The 6,244-nt window shown below is 37.6% G+C and overlaps 1 pseudogene; it reads left to right on the forward strand.

Annotated features, from left to right (window-relative positions):
- Window positions 1–428: 428 nt before the first annotated feature.
- LOC147461502 (uncharacterized) lies at window positions 429–1,339 on the forward strand (annotated as a pseudogene).
- The last annotated feature ends 4,905 nt before the right edge of the window (window positions 1,340–6,244 follow it).

The following is a 6,244-nucleotide window of genomic DNA, read 5'->3' on the forward strand; positions in this document are numbered from 1 at the left end:
TTAGTGTGCTCATAGACAACACAAATACCAAAATCACCATTCGGCGTACAAAACACTCCACTAGGGCATTCAACTTCAAATTTTACCACAAATATACATTCCCTTTAATACTAGCATATGCAATAACGGGTCACAAATCACAGGGTGCAACAATAGCTGGAAAGGCCGTACTCAACATCAAACAAGTTTTTGCACTAGGCCTTGCGTATGTCATGTTCTCGCGAGTCACCGAAAGAAGACATTTAAGGATCCTAGAGCTTCCTACACCAGACATGTTTGAGCCTATGAGAGATCTGCTTTCATATACTTGAGTATGTTAAAATTGTATAACTCCATTTCATATAAAGTTTTTCCTCACTTGCAGATCATATGATGCATTTCTTAATATCGGCTCTCGTAATACAACTTTTCAAGAAAACAACAACAACATGGCAGCCAACAAGGTCTGTACATTCCAAAATCTATGTTCCTTGAAGATAAACAATACGTTTGAATGAATAGAAAACTCTTCTCACAACATGCTTATTCTTTGTCCTCACTTGCAGCTATTTGATCTATTTAAAAGTAACGCAAGAGGCACTTCATCTGCAACAAACGACGATAGCCCATCAAACTATCCTACCTCCGGCTAGATGAGAATGGCAAATTTAGTAGGGGAGCATCCACACTCATACATAAAACCACGACCACACTACTCGCACGTCCGCAGCTACATCAACTCAATGAATCAGATATTGAAGCAAATCAGTAACAAACAGGTCAGGTTCGCAACCGGACTGCAAAAAGAAATACTCAACAAACTCGAGTTGCAATACGACGAAACATCGAAAGACTACTTGACGGAGAGGCTCCGCAGTTGCTACATACAAAGACAAAGGGCATTTCATTATTTGCCATCGAGATGCTGCACTTTGGCTTCAACATAGAGCTCGACAAACTCTGCGACCTTGACAGGAAAAACGACGACATGATATTAAACAAAATTAGGGTCGAGATGGGACTCAAAGAAAATGAACCAATATTGATAGACGAGCATTTCACTTGGCACTTCGATCAAGAGTTATTCAACAAATGCTTCGGAGAAACAACATACCTGTTCCGAAAAAGAAAGAAAACAACAGGTAAACATTGCATCCACTCATTAAGTATAATAACTATTTACAGCTAACTGCATTTCTAAATCAAAACACAAATAACACTTACTTATGCAGTGCAGGATACATCACAAACATAAAGATCGAAATAGAGGACAGTACTCAAGCAACTCGGACACAGGAGGAGACATCGCCGGAGATGCCAGCATCAAAGAGGCAGCGAGACAAGGAAATCAACTACATAGTCTACTCGATAACTTGCACAAAAAATGGAAGAAGATACATAGGGGTGACAAAGAACTACGATGCGAGGAGAAAATCACACACGCAAAAACTATCCAAAAAAATGAGGAAAGACGTGCAACATACTAGCCATTCATTGATAATTTTAGGTTTGATGTTTTGTATATGACAAATAGCAAAAGTGTAGCTCTAGCATTAGACAAAAAGGAGATCATAGCTCAGCAAGCAACTTCAACAGAGGGAAATAATAATTTGATAGGCCATCCTCCTAATTGTCCAAAGTACTATTTTTTTGAAGTATCACAAAAAAATATTTTGAAGTATCTTTTGACTTATTTCCTTACAGCGCAAGTATTCATTTTGGTAGTCTCGAGGATCTGTCTGTGCTTCGTTTTTACATTACTCTCTCTCTATCTCTCTCTCAATCAATCAATTGCATTTACAATCAATAAAATGTTATTTTAAATGCCCGCTTCTAATTGTTGAGGTACATAATGTCTCTGCTCGCACACTACTCTCTCTCTCTCTCTCTCTCTCTCTCTCTCTCTCTCTCTCTCTCATTGTATGAAGAAAACCTCAATCATTGTCAATACCAAGTTACTCTCATTTTCAGCTTGTAGATTTTTATGTGGTAAGTTATGTCAAAGGGTCATATTGGTTTTTTTTAATTCCCATATCGACGTTTGTGGAGCCTGCTATTGGATAAGATGAATACTAGAATAAAGTCCGGAGGAGGTGGTGTTGGGGGGGGGGGGGGGGGGGGGGGGGGGGGGAGGGGGGTGTTTTGCAGTTTTTTGGTACTACATTAGCTAAGTACAAGGCCTGAGGGCATCACAGTAAAGAGAATAATTGGCAGTGAGAAAACGCATGGGACATAAAAAAACATAGGGGAAAAAGTTCCAATAATAACGCATGCGACATAACAAACCATAGGGGAAAAAGTATCAATAATACAGTGCTACAAAAGATGGAATGAACATCTAGGGCTAGGGACAAAGGAGTGAGTAGAGGATTGTGAAAGAGAGTTGTAGTCAAAATAGGCCACCCTAACTTGTCCAAAGAGTCGGCTTCCATTGTTCAAAGGAGCAAAAAGAGGCATCACATTGCATAGCTTGTTTGCATCAAAACTTTGGGGGGGAGAGGCTCAAGGCATCCTTGGAAGCAATCAATAGGGTTATGACACTCTACAACTTGTAAAAGCATTAGGACAACTCCGAAGATGAGGCCCCAAAGCAAACCGACCCACCACCCCTTCGCACCCAAGACGCCCACCAAACAAGAGATAATGAGAAAATGCAAGAAACACACGCAGATTAGGGAGGCACACACTCACACCGCACCTGCAAGCAAACACGTAGAACACACACACCTTATGGACAAGCAAACGCCACATGCACGACCTCTGCCGTATTGTTTGGGTTTGGTAAGTTGAATGCATTTTGTTTCTTTTCTAGTAGCTTTGAGATGTGAATTTTCACACAATTGAAAAGTTGTGCCTTTGTTATTAAAATCCACTGTCCTATATTAAAATCTATTTCCGACACTTTCTTGTCGCAAGTCACCACCTCTATTGTGCCCGCAAGTCGGCGAGGAAGGTGAGGTCTCCCTCTCTCTCTCTCTCTCTCTCTCTCTCTCTCTCTCTCTCTCTCTCTCCCTGGGGACTTTTAACTTTGGGCTCTCTAAAAGCTGAGCCGTAGCGTCAGCTTGGGCCTTTGCTATAGCGAAGGGACTCAACATCCATGTGTCTCCATGCTTTGACAACCACATCCGTCATCTTCTCTTCAGAGTTTAGACTATCCCGGCTCTCGTTTTTGATACCCTTTCAACTTCTTCACCCTATCTATCTTTTTTAATTCTTCATCTCTCATCCTAGCCTCCCTTTCTTGATTCTCAAGCTCAACTACACCCTCGACTACTCACTTTCTGGTCTCTATAGTGCTTGGATTTATGCCGCAACAATTTGTTAGGGACAATGTATAGCTTATACATCACGCATTGCGACTCTAGTATAACAAGAGATGAGCTAGTACAATGCATTGCAAGGGTGATTTTCGTGAACATGACCAACTACAACATATTGTAGCACTTGCTCCATCTTGCTGTGCGTTCGACTACTTTGTTGCTATCATGTCTAATTGGCCTAGTTACTCCCTCCACAGTACAAGTAAAAATATTTTTGTAGATACCGGAGCATTTCTTGCTCTATGATATATACAAGTCATGATACCTTAAACTAACCTAAAATATCCTTGAACATTGTCTAACCACTTTGTACCAATGTCTCGATGCCTACATATTTGAGAAATGTGCATTCCAAAGTTGAACTACTTGTTCCATTTGAACATCCTCCCCTTTCTTCAATCTTTGAAAGTTATTGCTGAGGAATCATGCAGATAGTGTCGTTGATGTGAGAGGCAAGAAGACACAATGTTACAACATTGCTGCATACTAGACGAAGTGCTCCACATATCACAAGAGTGTGTGCCACCGATGTAGGATGCCGGTTAATGTCAAGTCGTGAAGTGACTATGAAAATGTAGATTGTTGACATATTAACATAGAGTGAAATATTGTCTCATTAACCCTCTTCCTCCTATGCAATGGAAGCTTTCACTAAGAACACCTTGTCTTATATGGTTTGATGCGACTCTTTTCTATCTGATATCAAAAGAAAAAGTAGATCATAAAGGTCTCACACCTTCATATGCTTACATGGAGAGGACTTTTGCCTAGATTCTTCTGTACTTGAATTTTGAAAGCTCAATACGTGGATGTGGGCAAAATAGTTCAGCGTGATTGCTAGTTAGGCTTGTTGGAATGTGTGGTTGCAAGTTATGCTCAAGAACACAACGAGAAAGCTATCTATTTTTTGCTGAAGTTTCTCAATGATTGTTGCAATTTCTTAAATTATGTGCATCATCAATTTGCCAATAATTCGAGGTGGATAGGTATGATACAAAAGAATCTTGTGCAGTATGGGTAATCAGTACTAGTACATAAAAATTGTTAGGTTTTGAATACAAATAGATGTACTTGTCTATGTATGCATACTTGTATACATGTAAATGCATGTATATGCTACACACACACACACACACACACACACACATCATATGTATACAACTCTAGGTAAATGCATGCATACACATATGTCTATGTATTTTGTGTCTTTTAACTCTAACAATCAATATTTGTAAAGTGCTAATTACTGGTACGATATTTATCATACGGTATGGAAGACTGATCAATACTCTTTTGAAATGCAACCTTGCACCAATTTCAGGTTCGTTCATTCTTTATTTGCATGACTGTGTAGTAGGGTTGGACACCCCTTCTATTCTTTATAAATTTTGAAAAGACAATGTGCCAACTCTCTACCATACTTTTGTGTGGCACTAAATCTGTGCACTATTTATTCTTTTACTATTTTGAAAAACTTTTAAAGCATAATAATTTTAAGTTTTCCTTTATTTTTTTTAAAGCTTCTTGAAGGCGATACTTTTAATTTGCAAAGATATTCATATGGACATGTTACTTATCAGGTTAGTGCTCTTTCTTGAATTGTACATTGCTAGACTAGTCTTGGAAAATGGGGCCGCCAACTTAGACAAGGGTGGTCCATCTATTGATTAACTAGGAGAAAGCACTACTAGTCTTTCTAAAGGTTTTCAATGCTTATGTTACACGATGTTTGTGAGGTCTTCAAATGGCATTGGTATTAGTGTTGCTATTAGCATTAATAGTTACGTCAAGATTGGGATTATGATAATGACGCTAATAGTGACACTCTTCTTGGGTAAAATTCTTTTGAGAGAAGTCACGAGCTTATTTTGAGGTTTTGAAGGCAAGAAAGTCTTTCCCATCTATCCCAAATCTGATGGTAACACTTCCCCCCGTCTCTCTCTGTCTTTTTCTCTCTTGTGTACAACACACACACAACACACAACACACATACACAAAAAAACATACATTGTATAGATCCACACACACACACACACACACACACACACACACACACACACACACACACACACACACACACAAAAGTTTATTTTTTCCTAATTTTAAGTTCGATTTGTGAATAGTAGATTTAAGTGCTTAATAAACGTTTTTTTATGTACAATTGTGCTCAACTTTTTCTAAGTTTATGATGCTAATTGTTTCAAATTAAAATTTAATTATTTTATGATTAGTTTTAGTTATGGTTTATGATTAGTTTATTATTTGAAGTTAGTTAAGGTTTAAAGTTAGTTTGCGTTTGTTTATGGTTAGTTTAAGTTAATTTATGAGTTCTATATGGTTTATGAATATTTCAGACTAGTATATAGGTTATGGTTCATTTGTATTGGTTTATAGTTAGAGTAGTTTTAATTTATGATTAGTTATGATCCTCCGTTTTAAGTTAGTTTGCATTTGTTTATGGTAAGTTTAAGTTGCTTCATAAGTACTATATGGTTTATGATTAATTTAGGTTAGTATATAGTTTATGATTAGTTTGTATTTATTTATAGTTAGACGTTTTTGTTTATAAAAAAATATGATTTGGGAGATTCACTATGTAGGTCCGTACAATATCATGTGAGTGTAAAAAAGGTGGATTTTGGATAGGACTTACTTGTGTGTATAATATGAATAACCTCCACTTATTTTTTAACATCTATCATATGCATGGACGGGTTGTGGGGGAAGGTTTTTTGATTTTAAAAGCTTTCAATCCCCAAGGGGAATCCTACTTAGTAGGCATACTTACTTAATGAGTTTTTGAAATTATTGTCAATATACAGAGGAAACTCTGGAAAAACTTTCAAAAATGACAATATCTACAGTTATTCATAAAAAGATTTCACACACACACATTAGGAGAAAGTTGGACTCAATTTTGGGCCCTGTAAGAAACGCTAACTTAG

Source organism: Adiantum capillus-veneris, chromosome 3 (assembly GCF_014529385.1).
Source record: "Adiantum capillus-veneris isolate H3 chromosome 3, ASM1452938v2, whole genome shotgun sequence".
NCBI lineage: Eukaryota > Viridiplantae > Streptophyta > Polypodiopsida > Polypodiales > Pteridaceae > Adiantum > Adiantum capillus-veneris.